We start from the raw sequence: 17,757 nt of genomic DNA on the forward strand, positions 1-17,757 counted from the left end.
ATAATAACATCAATGGAAAAATTAATTAAAGCATTATAAATACTATAGGAGAGGGAAAAAAAAGAGGAAGAAGTCTGGAAGCCCACTGAGAACTAGAATCACAGATAAATACACTTACTATTACAGACGTGAACAACATAGGACAAGACTAGACAACAAAACAACTGCTGGAGAAAAGGCTGTACGGGACAAAACGGGATGGACAAGACTAACAGACGCGAAAAAACATGAAACAAGACTAGACAGCAAAACAACTACTGAAGAAAAGGCTGTACGGGACAAAACGGAATGGAAACGATGAACAAATAGAAGACAAAATAGCAAACGAAAATGCACAACAGAGACAGCGATCTTCGACAGAAGCGTATCAAGGGAAACAGAAAATGGTTGTGGAGGGGAAAAAGTGATTGTAGCGTCTGAAAGGAGAAAAGCAAGGAAATGAAGGGACGTGAGAACAGGAATAAGACAGACATTCATGTCTCTTTTGGCGAAAGCGTAGATGGCAGCAGACATCCAAAAGATTAGAATTTATTCTTCAAAGAGGAAAAAGTAAGTCTGTATGTGAGAAAGAAGGCCAAATGGCTAGTTGAGTCCTGGAAAGTCATACGACTGCAATAGAAAGGACTTCAGTCTCCTCTTGAAAGAATGTATGGATGGGGCGTTTTTTATATCATGATTCAGAGAATTCCAATAATTTGGGCCGATATGAATAAGTGTATTTTTAGCAAGAATCGTGCGTAAGAGGGGTAAGTGAAATTCATTGGAACGCCTAGTGGGATATTCATGAAATGATTGGTTTTTTAGGAACATGGAATTAAAAATAGACGGAAGCAAATTGTTACAATACTTATACATAAATTGGCCTAAGTTATACAAAAATAAATCTTTAATTTTTAAGAGCTTATTGGAGGTAAACAACGTATTTGTATGAAAACGTACAGGGGAATGGCAAATAATGCGGAGGGCTTTCTTTTGCAAGAGGGACACTCTTTCAAGTAAATTCTGATGCGTTTTGCCCCATACTAAAACTCCATAATTCAAATGAGGCAATATTAACGACGAATATAACATAAGTAATGTTTTTTGAGGAATATGAAATTTCAATCTATTAATAACACCTGTATTACGCGATATTATATTACAAATATTATCAACATGTGATTTCCAGGAAAGTGGTTAATGGTTACTCATTGAGCATTCTGGTTGTATTAAATTTGTTGCTATCTCAAAGTATAAACGAAAGAGTAATCCGTAGGAACCTTCACGTCTTTCTACTGTTTACTTCTGTATTGATATCTTCATTAGCGAACCTCTCAGGCTTCACCCAATGGCGACGGCGGGGACGGTGACGGTGATGCTGATGCTGAGAATCAACAACCGGTAAGTGGGTCTGCAGACCACGCACTGCAAGGCAAGTGGGAATAGGGCGGGGGGAGGGGGGGGGGGAGTGGTCGACGAGTGGAATACAGTAGGAAATGCATTTGGGATGGAACTGTTTTCAAATTTTGCATCATGTATTTGATTTTCTATCAATTTTGGGGAAGAATGGGGAAGAATTTACTGCATTGTTGACTGCAAAGGATTTTATTCGAATTTTGCATTCTTTGCATGGCTATCTTCAAATTTTGCATAGTTGTTGGTGAACGATGGGTAACAGAAAAGCATTGATAGGTAATTGCCCTAACTGATTCACCTTTTGGCAGGGTAAGATATCAACCTCGTTGAATGAATTTTTGTAATGCAATAACGTCAATAAGTCTTGAATGAGTTTCATTCAAATGTGGTATGTAGATTAGATGACTGGCTGGTTATTCTAGCTTTATAAAGTTTGTCGCCATTTCCGAGTATCTACCAATAGAGACCTCTGTACATGTCATTTCACTCTTAACTTTGTCATGATATTCATCGGCAGGACCCCGGGAACGCCGGGGCTTCCTCTAGTGGCGGTGGTAGTGACAAACGTAGAAACACTACTTCTGAAGTCCAGGCAGATGAGATAGAACTGACTTCACGACCGAGTACTAGTATGCCTACTCCAGAGGAAATGGAACACTTGATAGCAATTAATGGGGAACCAGCAGCGGATAAGGCCGTGCTTGAACCTCAGCCGGATGAGGCCATGCTTGAACCTCAGCCGGATGCAGACTGTGAAACTAAGTTCTAGATTGTGAAAGGGAGCAAAACAGGTTTTATATATTTTCGCATTCTCAATTTGGATTTAGGGAAAACATAGCACTACAGATGCATCATTGAGTTTATAGAAAAAGTGGCACATGCTATCGACAAATATTCTCATCTGACAGGTTTGTTTCTGGACTTCTCCAAGTCCTTCGACACCATTAATCATGATATTTTACTCTATAAATAACATCATTACGGAGTGCGTGGGAAGGCTTTGGAGTGGTTCAGGAGCTACCTCATGAACAGGAAGCAATCTTACTCACAAATGCTAAATATCAAATGTGGGGTTCCACAGGGAAGTTTATTAGATCCGCTCTTGTTTATTGTCAATAGAAATTATTTTTGTAGATCATCAGGTGTTCTTTCTTTTATTCCCTTTGCAAACGACTCAAATTTATTTCGTTCGCACAACAATCCCGTTACCATGTATAATAAACTCTGAATTGGAAAATGTCACCCAATGGATAAAAGCAAATAAATTATCTTTCAATTAAAAAGAAAATAGTGTGCTTTTAAGCAACTCTATAGAGGCAGCTGCTTATTGTTTTTAATCGTACTCCACTGGAAAATGTTTTATCATGTTAAATTTCTTGGAAAAATTGTCGATGATAAGCTTTCATGGAAATTTCATATTGATAGTATACTAATGCAAAACTATTTCACAAAAGATTGATGTAATTAAGAAGCTTAAATTTTGTCTTCCTTTATCGTTCCTTCTTACATTGTATTCATCCCTAGTATTGTTTGATCTAAATCATGGTATTCTTGCGTGGGGAAATACATAATTACCAAACACTCTTAGATAAATTACCTTTATTACAAAAGAAGTCACTCCGTATCATGTATCATACTGCATTTTTTGTCCCATAATGACCCTGGGGTTTTTTTAAAACAAAATATTGAAAATTTAAGATTTGTATGTGTTTAATTTAGGACAATTTATGTATAATTATAATAAAAATACTCTTCCAAATATATTTGAAAAAAAATGTTTCGAAGAAATCAATCCATTCACAATTATCCAACATGGCGATCGAACGACTTCCATTTGCCATTTTTGAAAACTTTGCTGACTCAGAACACCTTCATTTACGATGGGCCAAAGCATTGGGACTCACTTCATAATAACATCATAAAAGTTAAAACTTTTTGTCTTTTAAGAATAAATCAAAAATTACTTTATTGAAATCTTATAATATACAACCGAATTAGGTTCGTTTCATCATCTCAATCAAGTCACCATTTCTTTAAACATCAAACAATTACATATAAATCATCTTTTTAATTTTATTAGAGAAAAATAATCTCTCAAACACAAGTCCTCCTCAGATGTTCTTATTATTGTGTCGTATATACCATTATGTCTATTCTCTCCTTTTACGTCCGATCTTCTGCATTCTTACCGGTATAATTTATGTAGATACACAATCTTTGCAATATATTCAATCCAGATTGCATTTACACTATGCATAATCTCATTTTCACTTCACAGAAAAAAAAGTGGTATTAAACTTCCTGACCCCCTTCCCTATAGATCCGCCACTTTAACAATCTCTTGCAGTTATCATGGTTATTTGTTGTAGGCTGAAATAGAAAGAGGTGAGTGTGACTGTGGTGGGAATATGGCGATGTTTGTATTCAAACTTGTCTTTCACTTCGTGTGCCGTGGTGTTATTCGATTTCGTTTATGTACATGATAAGCTCATGAGTATTTTATTTTTCTGATGATGTATTCCGACCTAAATGGTCATGAACTTCACTTTCCAAAGGTATGAGAGTCTTAAAGTTGAATGTAAAGGAGGTGAAAGGGTATAGGTAGCCTAATTATGGTCGGATAATTATATTTTGGACGTAATAACTATATGTAGATGCACCAGTGTTATACTAACAATTTCTTGCAACTATTTGTTTAAGGCTGAAACGGAAAGAGATTGTTTTGATTGTGGAGGGAATATGGCGCTGTTTGTATCAATATTCAAACACGTCTTTTATGTAAATGATAAACTTCGGTATTTTGTCTTTTAGATACAAGGTATTCCAAACTAGAACTTCAGTTGCATTGGTGTTAGGGTCTTAAAGTTGAACGCACGCCCAGGCGGTAGAAGGGGAGTGGCAGCCTAAATGATCAGATATTATGATGTATATGCAGCTGTGTGTATGAACGATCTCTTCCAATTATTTTTGTAGGGTGAGGTATGTTTTGTATTCACTAAAGTCTTTCATTTCGTTTGATGTCATGTGTATTGTCATTGTAATGTAATTTCTTATATAGATTATGTAAATAACAATCTATATATGTATGTCTTTCTGACAAAGGTATTCCAAACCAAAGTTAATGACTTCACTTGAAGAGGTATAAGGGACTAAAAGTTGAACTTTATGGCGGTGACAGTTGAAAGGTGTCTCAAATAGTCAGATATATCATTTTGAGTGTGGAAGCAGCTTTGTGTGTGAACGATTTCTTGCAATTATCTGTTGTAAGACTGAGATAGAGACCAATGATTTTCATTTCATTCATTCATTTATTTTTCATTTCCAACAAAAACATATAAATGTATTACAGACATTGAATACAAGTACATAAATTTCATTATGCATACAAAATAAAGGATAAGTTTACAGAAAAATTGTAAGTATACGAAAATTTTGACTGTGGTAATCTAGGAATTGTGGCGATGTTTGCATTCAAACATGTCTTTCATGTGTTTTGCTTTCATATTATTCGATTTCTTATGTGTAAATAATAAACTGTACAGACTAGTACTTTGTCTTTCTGACATAGATATAATTCAAACCTAAAGAACTTCACTTGCAGAGGAATATAAGGATTTTAAAATAATGCAGATACAGCTTTGCGTATAAACGATCTCTTGCAATTATTTGTTGTAGGCTGAGGTGGACGTAGATAATTTCGATTGCGAAGAGGTTATGGCGATGTTTGTATTCGAACATGTCTTTCATGTAGTTTGATGTCGTGTTATCAATTTCTTATATGCATATGTAATGAGATAAAGGCCTAGATATTTTGTCTTTCTGATAAATGGTATTCCAACTCAAACGCTGATGAACTTCACTTACTGAGGTATGAGAATAAGGCTTAACTCTCAATTTAGTTCTCTTGACTCTACTGTAGATTTCTGGAACCTGGAGAAAGACGACAGAATTTGCGAATTGTGACACTTCATCTCCATAATCAAAATGAGGTAACACATTACAGTTGTACCTTGCTTTCTATTCAGGCATGTTTACAACTTGTCTAAGTCGATCTAAAGAGCTAATCTGTTTACTTGATTATCATAGTATTTTGGATGTGAGCATTCGAATACCTTCTGTCGTCAGCAGTGACTTCAGGATATTTAAAGCTTTTCACCTTGAATTGAATATAATATTTATTTATTTGATTTTGACAATATAATGCAGCTGCATTTTTAAGAGCTTATTTGTACCGTATAGCATGCAATGATAGGTCATAATCTATTTTTAATAATTTTCTAGTTTTGTTTTTAATCCTCCACGCCTCTAAGTTGAAATTAATGTGATGGTCCGAACCAGTCATTAATAGAGAGAGCAGATGTAACTCGACCGATTTCTGCTGGCAAACAATGGACGACATTGAGTATAGTCGATGAATTTTTGGCCCTATAGTGAAAAGAACAATGGAGTGATAAAATTGATATTGAGCACTTGCTCTTCTTTTTGTTTGTCGCAATAGTTTTTGCAACTTTCAATTTACTTGGCACTACCTCTTCAGCTAAAGATATATAGATCATACCACCTGAAAGGCTCGATTTTTTTTCACAAAGTGAGTATGTTATTACTGAAATTCTATACAATTCCTTATAGGGGTGTTTCATAAAGCTTTTCTTAAAGTTACGAACAACTTAAGAACCACTGGTGATCAGTTCTTGTGCTGAATTATTGAAATGCTGATTAGTATAGCACATCAGAACTGATCACCAGTTGTTCTTAAGTTGTTTGTAAATTTAAGAACAGATTTATGAAACCTTTCCAGATCAGATGTTATTGCGATGTTTAACTTAATATGTTTCAAAATATTATTTATTGAAATATAGCAAGAAAATTGATTTGTCCATCAGAACTGTTCACAGTGTGAGATACATTTTGTATATGACGATAGTTTATTATATTTTAATCGTATCTAGACTTACTTCATTGGCGAAGAAATTACTCCATTTGTTTGTTATCACCTATGGGCTTCATGTGGAATACTAGTACATTTTTATGAGATTGTCAATTTCTAATAAAAATGTAAGTGTTATTGTCAGGATTCACTATTTTATGTTATCGTTTAATTCAATCTATTTCTCATAACCAGACATAAGTATACCGACATTATCTGTGTAGAGCCTACAATACAACATTTTAGCATTTTGAAATATCGAATATTTTATCCCTCACTCTCTCTCTCTCTATCTATCTATCTGTGTGTATATATATATATATATATATATATATATATATATGCACATATTGAGTGTAAGGTGTGTCATCATCTTTTTACTCGAATATTGCATGCCGTCTGTGTAAGCGTCTGCATAACGATGTAGGCAGGTACACCCAGTGACGTTACTTTATACAGCGCTTTTGATTGCCAAGGGTTTCGGCCTGCTTGACTAATCATCAGCTGCTGTTTGTGTTTGACAACAAGCGAACATAAATGGGAATCAGAACGTAAACCAATGATGCATCACAAATAATTTGAATGTAAATAAATGTATGAATGTATCGTTATATGTATATATATATATATATATGGAAATCCATGAAATAATGTAAACATATTTACTCTCTAAAAAAATCGAGTGAAAATATTCACTCTTAAAGGAGTGAATACAAAAAAGAGTGAATTTAGAGTGAAATTGGAGTGAATATTGAGTGAAAATGTTCATTTTCCGTTCATTTTCACTCATTTTGGAGTGACCTCAGGGATCACTCGAAAATTTTGGAGTGATCCTTGAGGTCACTACAAAACGAGTGAAAATTAACATTTTCACTCAAAATTCACACTAAATTCACTCTAAATTCACTCTTTTTTGTATTCACTCCTTTAAGAGTAAATATTTCCACTCGATTTTCTTTAGAGAGTACAGTAATGTAAGAGTGCGGGGAATGACCAGTGTAGTTATCTGTGCGTGGTTTTGTGGGTGTTTCTCCTGATGCAGCTGTTGATTGTGTGAAACCATCCAGTCAATATACATTTTAAGAAAATCAAATGTATGTACACGTAGAGCATCTGATAATTGATTTATATGATGCAGGTAATGAAAAACAGTTATTATTGTAGAGATTAGTTATTTCAAAGTGCAGATGAAATACATACTGAAATGAGATATCGATGTTATACGGCGTAGACACTATATCCATTAAGCCGTGTGTACCATGAAAATGTGACAAAAACAACAATACATACAAATACTCACAGTTAGTCATGCAATGCAAACTAAAATTCACACATTAGCACCACCCACTCACACAAAAAACAGCCACAGCACGAAGAAAGGAAGGTAAGGCGTCATACATCATGAACTATTTTCTAACAGAGTGTTTCAAAATAGTTTGCGAGCACGTGTCTGCCTCTAGTTGGTCAACAATCAAATCCGGGCTGGGGGGCCATTTAGTTCAATTTTGACTGTGCGTGCTAAAGAAAAGAATGTTATATGCTTATAGAGACTTTAGATATTGCGTCTGAACTATAGAAACAGAGTAGCGGCCTAAAACATGTAGGAAAGCAAAAGTATTATAGTCTGACTATAAGTATAATTGTAAAATGTGCAAAAATTAAGCTGAAGGGAAGAATAAAGGATGATTCTGATCACAAGCATTAAGAAGCACAATTAGGTAGATATGATCTGTTGCTTTCTACCCTCCAAGACAAACTAATGCCACGGTCACGATTGACAATCGTGTTGATCGTAGAAAATAAGTTTTGAACAGTCCAAAAGTTTTCTCCTGTCAACGCAAGTGCCGCGATTGACCTCCAGATCTGATCAGATCACCACGATTCCTCCATGATGAAGACCATGATTTCAGTTTTGGCGCCAATCGTGATAGAAGGAACGTAGCATGTATACCGGTACGTCACACAAGTTTTCAGCTCATTCTATTACGAGAGTACAGATGTACATTATAGGGCTTACCTAAGGGGAATATACGCGTACGTAATATCAGAAGCCGGTATATCACGTATATTCATACACATTCTTATGCGAGCCTTCATCAAGCTCATTCTACGAATACTGGTTTCAGAGGAATCGGTAAGTCCGTTGTCTGTCAAAATCATACTAATTGTCCTCATTCTAAAAGTTGTTCCAGACCGAGCACAGGATATATGCGATGTTTTTATGTATATAATCAAAACCTGTTCTGTTTACGCCTAATACATTTCTATGGATGAATTCGACTTCAGATCACTGTAACTTATCATGGTGGCCATAACTGGGGTGCTTCCAAAGAAGAACAAAGAACTTTCAATGGGTAACGCAATGAGCTAGGTGCGTCGCTATGTCGGTGCATAAAGTATCTTTTTGTTAGGCATACTTGACACCCCTATATTACCATTAAAAACATTACCCAAACCAAATTGGTCTATAGGTGAAGGCCAGTTATTCCATACCTTGTGTTGACGATTTCTGCTTCGTGAAATCACTGCATTACACGTCGACTGATATGACCTTCGCAGTATTTGCCTTTGTCTAGACTTACTAATCATTATTGTTAAAAGTTAAAAGCCTATGCTATGTCATAGACGACAAAAAAAAAACTTTCTTACAACAAAACATTACCAAGCATAATCATGGCAAGAGCTTTACTAGATCGAGCATACAATAATTAGGCGCTGCTATAATAGTATTGTGATATCAACCTGTTCTGTAACTTTAAGCTGACAAAGTGAGGGCCAATTTCGTACCTTGTTGACAATTCTGGATTTGTCAAATCACTGCATTGCACTGCGCCTGGTGTAAGAGGTGAACTTTGTAGTATCTGTCCTCTGTCAACTGATTATTATAGTAAAGCTGCACACGCTCATAGACCACAAACTCTTTCTTAGAACAACATTCTGCTAACTGTAATCATTTCAAAAGTAGTTCTAGAAAGAGAACATATTACTGCGCTGCTATTTTCCAATCACAGCCTGTTCTTTGTAACTATAGATAGATAGATAGATAGATAGATAGATAGATAGAAAGATAGATATATAGATATGAAGAGAGAGAGAAAGAGAGAGAGAGAGAGAGAGAAATAAGGAAGCTATCCCAATTCAAATTTGGCGCTATACCTTCATATATAACGAAGTGAAAGTCAATTCCGTACCTCGTTGACAATTTCAACGTTGTAAAATCACTGTTCTGCACAGCGCCTGATGTAGGAAGTATATCATTGTCTTTGTCTATATAACTGATTATTAAAGTAAAGTTTCACATAGATGGCAAAATCTTTCTTGAAACAAATTTTGCTATCTGGAGGCCTGATCATTTCAAAAGTTGTTCTAGAACTAGTACATATTTTATGGGCTTCTATAGATAATATGTTCTATGTAAGCTTACAAAGTGAATACCAATTTTGTGACTTATTGACAATAATTTTCAACTTCATGAAATCGTTACATCCCACAACGCCATATGTAAGTAACGACCTCTGTAATATTTGCCTTTGTCAACGGATTATTGAAAAACAGTTTCACACGCTCTTATAGACGACAAAGGCTTTCTTACGAAAATAGTGTCAGTGCCATAGATGTGCTATGTTATGTAGTTTATAAGTATGTTCGTATTCTAAAATCGTAGTAAGTATACTCTCTAAAAAAATCGAGTGAAAATATTCACTTTTAAAGGAGTGAATACAAAAAAGAGTGAATTAGGAGTGAAATTGGAGTGAATTTTGAGTGAAAATGTTCATTTTCACTCGTTTTGGAGTAACCTCAAGGATCACTCCAAAATCTTCGAGTGATCCTTGAGGTCACTCCTAAATGAGTGAAAATTCACTCTAATTTCACTCCAAATTCACTCTTTTTTGTATTCACTCCTTAAAGAGTGAATATTTTCACTCGATTTTTTTTTTAGAGAGTAGTGTTAATAGTATCAGCGTTATATGTCAATGAGTAAATTCACAATAGTAATTAGAAGAATCTAATAATATTATGAATATATTTTATTGGTATAACAAATTGGTGTTGTCGTTGTTTTGTTCCACAGTTTTACGTCTTGCAAGCTTGGGTTTTTAGTGGAACACTGTTTTCCATCGTCATGACTATTTACTTTTTTTGTGTGTCCATGACTAAGTTCATTGTTTCTTTTTATGACAGCATTCGTGCACATACTTTGTGGTGTATCTGAAAAACAACCTGCCCTTATCAAAAAGTACGAATGGAAGACAAATCGACAACTTGTACCGCTTTGAATCGTGTTCTCTTTTTCTTTTTTGATGATGGAAATAAATAAACTATTGAATTGAATATAATACTTCTACTCAATATCCTTGTATCGAATGATGCGCTAGAAAGAGCACATTATTATGGGCTGCTATAAAATCATGTATACCTCTTCAGTGTAAGCTAACACAGAGAATAACAATTCTGTAGTTTGTACGTTGGTTCTCCTTAACATTGATGTTTAGGGACTTCGTTGATTCTGTCTGTTGATATGTATCGATTTGACAACAATAAGAATGGCAGATGGTTTAATTCCCAGATCATCTAACACCAATCTACACGGCTAAACCCATTTTGTACTATAACTTTGGTCTAAATACCGTTTGGTCCAGTAATCTCTATTGTCCATTTTGGCTAGTTGTAATTTAGTTTTATGACAAAATTTTCTAATCGCAATCTCGTCTTTGGATTTTTCCCCTGATTCCGTCTAATACCATAATTATGGTCTATGTACTGCTTTCAAGTCACAGAGCAGACATACAATGATCGAAATGCACACGTTGATTTCATTGCTAGCTAACAGACAGCTGCGTGTAGTGTATGCTATCGTAGGGTATTGTATATTGATTTTGGAAAACCAAATAACCATGAACGTATAAATATCGATCATAACCAATCACATTCAAAAGCCTTAGGACGCCCCACTCCTACAAACAAGTCTTCAGCGACGCCCCCGATATCAGATACCATACATCCTGTGACACTCACCAGCGTAGCCAGATTTCTATGGTATATTATGGGAGGGGGACCATTGAACGTATAAACAAAACCAACAATTAATGTTGCATTTAAGTAACAGGTGTATAAATGAGTATGATGACGCTCATGACATCAATGTAATGACAACGTTCATGCTAATCGATGTAGTCAAATCGACATAATCATCAGTTATCTTGCAAGGTACGTGCGCGAGCAAGCGTATTGAGCGAAGGTACCAGAATACCAAAGTGTTCTGATTTATAAACCCTATGCACTAAGGGTAAAGCTCTATTTTGCATTGCACTGTTGTCATTTTACTGATAGCATGAATACTTGAATTTACTGGAAAGCGTATTTTGTGCAATGCACCATTGTTTCAGAATCATTTCCTATTTCGGCATATTTTTCTTTTCGCGCGCTGATGTGAAACACGTTTCAATCACAATAACTATTACGGTTGTACCATGATTTTCTCCACGAATGATTATTTTCAGTCTCTGATACGACAATTTCATCTGCTAAACCAGGCAACACTGGGCTTGGACGTAAACGGAACACGACAAACAAGTTAATTAGACCAAATGAACGTTAGACAGAGTGTGCTTTAGACTAAAATAATGGTCAGATCATTTGTGCATTAGACTATATTAAGTGCCATTAGACCAGCTGGTCAGTAGATATTGATGAGTAGCCAAACTATAGTCATTTGCCGAACTGGGGGTTAGACTAAGTAAGAAAAATTACCTATATGGGTATTAGCCAAATTGGGTGGAACCCAGGTGACGAAATGGAAACCAGACAGAATGAATAGACGAATGGGGAATATAGACGAATGGATTATTAGAGAAACAACGTTGGTGATTAGACAGTCTGGTAGATACACGTGGTGATGTAGCAATTGGATATTAGACGTTGGCTAGCCTAACTTGTAACATGCATTATTTGTGTCTTTCGACTTTGTACATTATTGAATAGCTTTAAATTTTTGGATAATCTGTGTGTTGCATACAACTTCATATTATTCGAATTGACATTGGAGCATAACATATACATTGACTAATGCCGGATATTGATTTCCTTTTAACAACTGGCAAAACTTCAGTTTGTTAATCGAATATATACATATATATATATATATATATATATATATACATATACATATATTCTCCAAGGTACCCACAGGGAGAAAAGATGGCAGCATTGAAAAATTATACTGTTTATATTCTACTGACAACTGCACTCATCTGGAACTATAGAGCCATGCCCTCGAATGCGGTAAGAGCACTATACACACATCAAAATAATTGATAAGTGTAATAGATTGATATTATACTGCTAGCTAAACTGCGTCTCTAAGGAGATAATCGAGACCATAGCTTCCCCCTGTCTCTCTCTCTCTCTCTCTCTCTCTCTCTCTCTCTCTCTATATATATATATATATATATATATATATATACATATATATATATATACACATACATATATATATATATATATATAGAGAGAGAGAGAGAGAGATTATATTCTATTGATATATGTATATATGTATATATATATATATATATATATATATATAATATTCGTGTATGAGTTATTGGTCCCCTTTGTTAAGTCGGCATTTATGCAGCTATAGGTGAAAGGACAAATCTTCCAACGAAGAGGAGATAAAACACTTGTCTAGATTAAATTGATTTATTTGCTTTTCTCGACAAGTTCACCACAATGATTAGTCTACACATGTAAACAAAGATGGACCGCAATGTTAGATGACTCATTAGGATATTCTTACATTTTTGTGCGAGGGTTTCCCATTCTGTTTTTGTGAATCCATGTCACAGGACTCGGAATGTGAGTTTGACTCTCAAATGACGTACGACGAGAGTTCTGATTGCCAGAACGGTGCTACAGGTCTCAAACTCTGCGAGCCGGGCCATAAGAAAATCAAACGATGTATCAGTGCCGATGAAGACACGACAAATATGTGAGAAAACCTTAACTACCACTTGACTCTACAATATGCCCAGTCCAACATTCGCATAAGTAAGCGGGTACTTGCCGGGTCAGAGCCTGGGCACTTTCCTAGACTTTCTTAGGCTGTCGCACATAATAACCAAATAAGAACAACAAAAAGGAAACCCCACAATCAGAATAAGGCCTCATTTACTTTTTAAACTAATTAGATTCCAACATTAAATTGCGTTCTTGTGTTCACTGATACAGTAATGGAACAGTGGTCATGGTATCCAATATAAATATTTGGGAGTTAAAATTATATATCTGCACTGTTCATTAACATTACTTTCATACGTGGTTGCGGGTTGTTATTGTTTTTGTTTATTCTTCTGTGTTTCTGTTAAGATCTGAAACAAAGTGAAAAGAAATCTTGATGTGACATTAGGATATAGTTTCCAAACTTTTATTATGAATATTGATTGAATCCACAACCATTGCCAACTGTAGCAGTGTTTATATCAAGATCAAGACACTTTTTTTTTCATGTAACTGCATGTACGTTATTGTCAAGCATATCAAAAGCTTTTGCAGCGCAGATTATATATATTACGCATATGTTTTTATGAATTGTTACGTTAATGAAATTCTTCCCTTTGTTTTCAGTGTGGAAGGAAAAACCTGTCAGCCATTCCATGTAACTAGACACCAGGACCTTAAAATTTCAAGTTCAAGCAACTAAGAAAGAGTACATGTATTCATATTTGGATAGGTATGTTCAAAGGGTGTAAATCTAACTTTTCTTGGCTTTTCACTTTCTAACAGCCGGGTTACACCTCTCAGAACAAAAATCACATTTACTACAAAAATGATGTCTCTTTGGTGCTTTTTTTATTTTACTATTTAAAGCATGTTCTGTTATCTATATTCATATTTCTTTACATAAGGTCTTATTTTATACCCATTTTACCATATCAAGTTGCTTTTTTCATTCATATGTAATGAGCTTGACAATATTTTCGATTGCAACATCCTCGAAATGTCTCACGCGAGTCACAAAAATATGTCTATATTCTAGATTTCTTAAAAAGTAAATAGACTGTATGAATTGTAGCTGATAAATAATGAGGATCTTAGAGTCCTCAATCATACCAGAAAATAATGTTTCCATTTGTAAACCCCTTCATTGTGAAAAACATCAGAACAATTGTGTCACACGAGTCACGCAAGGATTTCTTCGGATTGTCACGCGAGTCACAGTTTACAAGTTTGAAAAAACTAAAGACCAGAATGATTGAGATTTTTTGAAATAAATTCTGTCGTGAAACTAAATCAGGTAAAATATTTAATTTTCCCAATAAAGGTAAATGTTTTATGTTAATTGGTAAATAAGAAGTGTTATAATAAGTAATGTATAGCTAACTGGATTGTCAACTTCCGTTTGGTTGGTCAATAGAAAAAATGGTAGGAGGTGGGCCGCCTCGTCAACAAGAAAGTGTAATGCATCAGGAACTTTTCATGAAATTTACAATTACTTGTACTGTATGTCAGCTCCACTTCTGTGAAGTTCTTGGAACATTGCTTCATAAAGTGGTAGCCATCAGCAAGTCACATTGTATGAAGATGACAAGAAAATGGCTTCAAATTTTCCCTCAGATTTTACTGTCCTCCAAATAATCTTCGCTGAGAATCATTCATGCTCCAGCAAAGATCAAGTCCAATACGCCATTTGGAATCACTTGCAAGTAGCTCGCTATACATCAATAATGTGGTCCAGGAGAAAATTATCACATGTCATCATCAATGATTAGTCGTACTTAACCCATGACAAAACATTATTATGTTGTACACTGTAGTTTTTGTGGATGAGCTTCTGTCAATGGTCAGCAGTGAAGTGAAATGTTCAAAATATGGTTAGATGGCCCTGTAAGCCAATTCAAAATAGATTTGTTATCAGTGCCATTACCTGTGCTGATGGAGAAACACAACATTGACCTACAATGTAGTGTGGAACCTCAGCACTACAAGTCATGGGAAAGATCCAGTTGACACAGACATTGCAGCAAGCCTTAAGCGGCAGAGCTTCAGTTATGTGTAAAATCAAAACTTGTGCTCTGGCTCCATTGCTGAGGAATTTTGTCCTGCTGTATTTTTTGACTGTTCCTACAACTTTTATCACAAACAAAGGGAAGTTGAAGATTGTTCTGAGGGTTTATATACCTGCCTGTCATCTATGGAGTTTAGCTGCACCACATAACTGAATCATCACTTCAATATATCACCTTCAAAGAGTGAATATCTTGTCGCACAAAAAAAAAAATCACTTCTCAGAGAAGCAGTGATGATCTATCCAACAATAATGGTGGAAATGAGGATACCATTGGGCCTTCAAGTGCAGGCCCAAAAGTCAATTGGCTGATGGAAGAATTGCCTTCAGAAGAAAGCATCCCCGCAGCATCTATGGCACAAGCCTCCAAAGTGGTCAGAAGTGACATTTACCTTAAGTCACCTAGAGAAAGGGAAATATATTCCACTGGCTGGATAAAAGATCCGTGGCAGCCTGAATTAGATATCTAATGCAACAGGGGCGGATGTAGCTTTTTATAAAGGGGGGAGGGAGGGTGTGGGAGGGGGTGTCCCCCCTCGCACAGTAGGGAGAATTTTTGAAAATCTGTGTGTGAAAATGGCGTTTTCTTGCATTTAAAACACCACTATTTTTGGTATAGAGGTCATTGCCAAATTAAAAAATTACAAGTTTAAAAAAAAAAGATAAGATTTTTTTTTAAATGGTCCCAGGATTTTTTTTTTTTGGGGGGGGGGGGGGGGTTGCAACCCCCCCCCCAGATCCGCTTCTGTGCAAAGTATAGCAGCAATATCTTGTCAACAATAGGAGACTTCAAAGTTAAAGTTCATGAATGAAGAGATTGAATCTTAAAGAAAATAAAACGGCCCCAACAAACTAGGCATGAAAACTGTCTCCACGAAGCAGAGACAAACTTTCTCAAACTACAGAAAAGACACTTTGGCAAAGAAAATTGAATTATCTAGTATATATCATATCATGTAGTTTACTTTAAAAATAAGCAAAACATGGTGATCATTCTTCACATCAGACTCAGTAATGGTAGATAAGAAAGAAAGAGAGTATCAGTATGTGTGAGCATTATCTATTATAAGAAGAAGTGAGGATTCTTTGTGCATCAAAGTAACTTTAAAGTTTCGAGAAGAGATTAAATGGATTCACATAAATCCGTCAGCAAATATGCAAGTTAACATTGATAAAGTTTGAATTAGATTCATTTTGAAAAAAAAAGACTAGTTGGTACAATTATAGTAAATAAGAAAGATAAGGAAAATTCACTGAAAGAGAATTTCCCAGAACTCTTGATTTGACGAGGGGAAAAAAAGAGGTTCAAGTGAATTTTTGCTGCATGTTTATGTATCAAATGTGCTATGAGCACCCATGATCCCAATAGAGATAGGAGTTAGATGATTTCTTTGTTTTAAAGATATATGTGATAAAACTAACCATAATTAACGTGTTAGGATAAATATTTGACTACTTTAACTCAATAAAATAATTATAGTAGGCTCTACTTTTGATCCTGAATAACACTTGTCACGCGAGTCACGCTCATGTGTCACGCAAGTCACATTTTAATGTCAACTGAGTTGAGATGAAAAGTCAAAGGATGATGAAATTTTGACTTCTTATTGTCTAATGTCTCAAAATTGAATCCAGAAAACTTTGTGTACATAGGACAAATACTTTCTTACGAAAATCCAGTGAAGTACAATAATGTCAGAAATCTTCAATAGTGTCGCGTCACGCGAGTCACAACAAAAAAAGTGAAGTATCTCTAACTAGAATGACTTCACATCAAACATTTCTGTGAACAAATGTGAAGGGCCGATACCTTGATTGAAATTTGTAAAAGAAACAGGTCTGCAAGATAAATCTTTTAAAGTACTCAACCATAACAACTTAAAATCTTGTGTAAATGTCACGCGAGTCACAATAGAATGGCTGCTGTACTTTTATATTTGTTTTTCTCAACTGTAGATGTGACCCTTGTGAGAACAAATACTTCCAAGTGAAGTTCAATCGGTGCACAGATTGCCACAAGTGCTCGGAATGTGGAAAGAATGAAAAAGTCGATAATCTGTGCACCACAAAGTCAGACACAAAATGTAAACCCATCGGAAAAACAACTTTGACGGATTCACAAGGATCAACCACTAAAACACCCTCAAGAGTGTTAGTGTCCACCCGGGACAGCCAAACAGACGAAAGTACCGTTGTCATGACAACTTGCGAGGACTGTAAGACAACACAGAGCAATGACAAGACCATGAAGACGGCAATTGCAACTGAGTCGGAAGCGATTACGCCAACCGAAATCAAAGGGTCTGGAAATCGTGCTCCTGAAAACGGTACAATTCGTTTACTCGGTTACACTAGATTTGGGTGATGGGAA

The 17,757-nt window shown here is 35.5% G+C and overlaps 1 long non-coding RNA gene across 2 annotated transcripts; it reads left to right on the plus strand.

The window, feature by feature from the left end:
- The first annotated feature begins 8,388 nt into the window (after positions 1–8,388).
- Positions 8,389–17,437, plus strand: LOC139716328 (uncharacterized). 2 transcript variants are annotated; one of them, XR_011709891.1, is made up of 4 exons: positions 8,389–8,456; positions 12,502–12,604; positions 13,168–13,310; positions 17,343–17,437. It is a non-coding gene; the product is annotated as an uncharacterized lncRNA (long non-coding RNA). The 2 variants fall into 2 exon arrangements; XR_011709890.1 differs by lacking the exon at positions 17,343–17,437 and having other exon boundaries at positions 13,168–13,872.
- Positions 17,438–17,757: the final 320 nt, after the last annotated feature.

Source organism: Diadema antillarum, unplaced genomic scaffold (assembly GCF_040938485.1).
Source record: "Diadema antillarum isolate AM-2024a unplaced genomic scaffold, OU_Dant_1.0 scf00000064, whole genome shotgun sequence".
Taxonomy (NCBI): Eukaryota; Metazoa; Echinodermata; class Echinoidea; order Diadematoida; family Diadematidae; genus Diadema; species Diadema antillarum.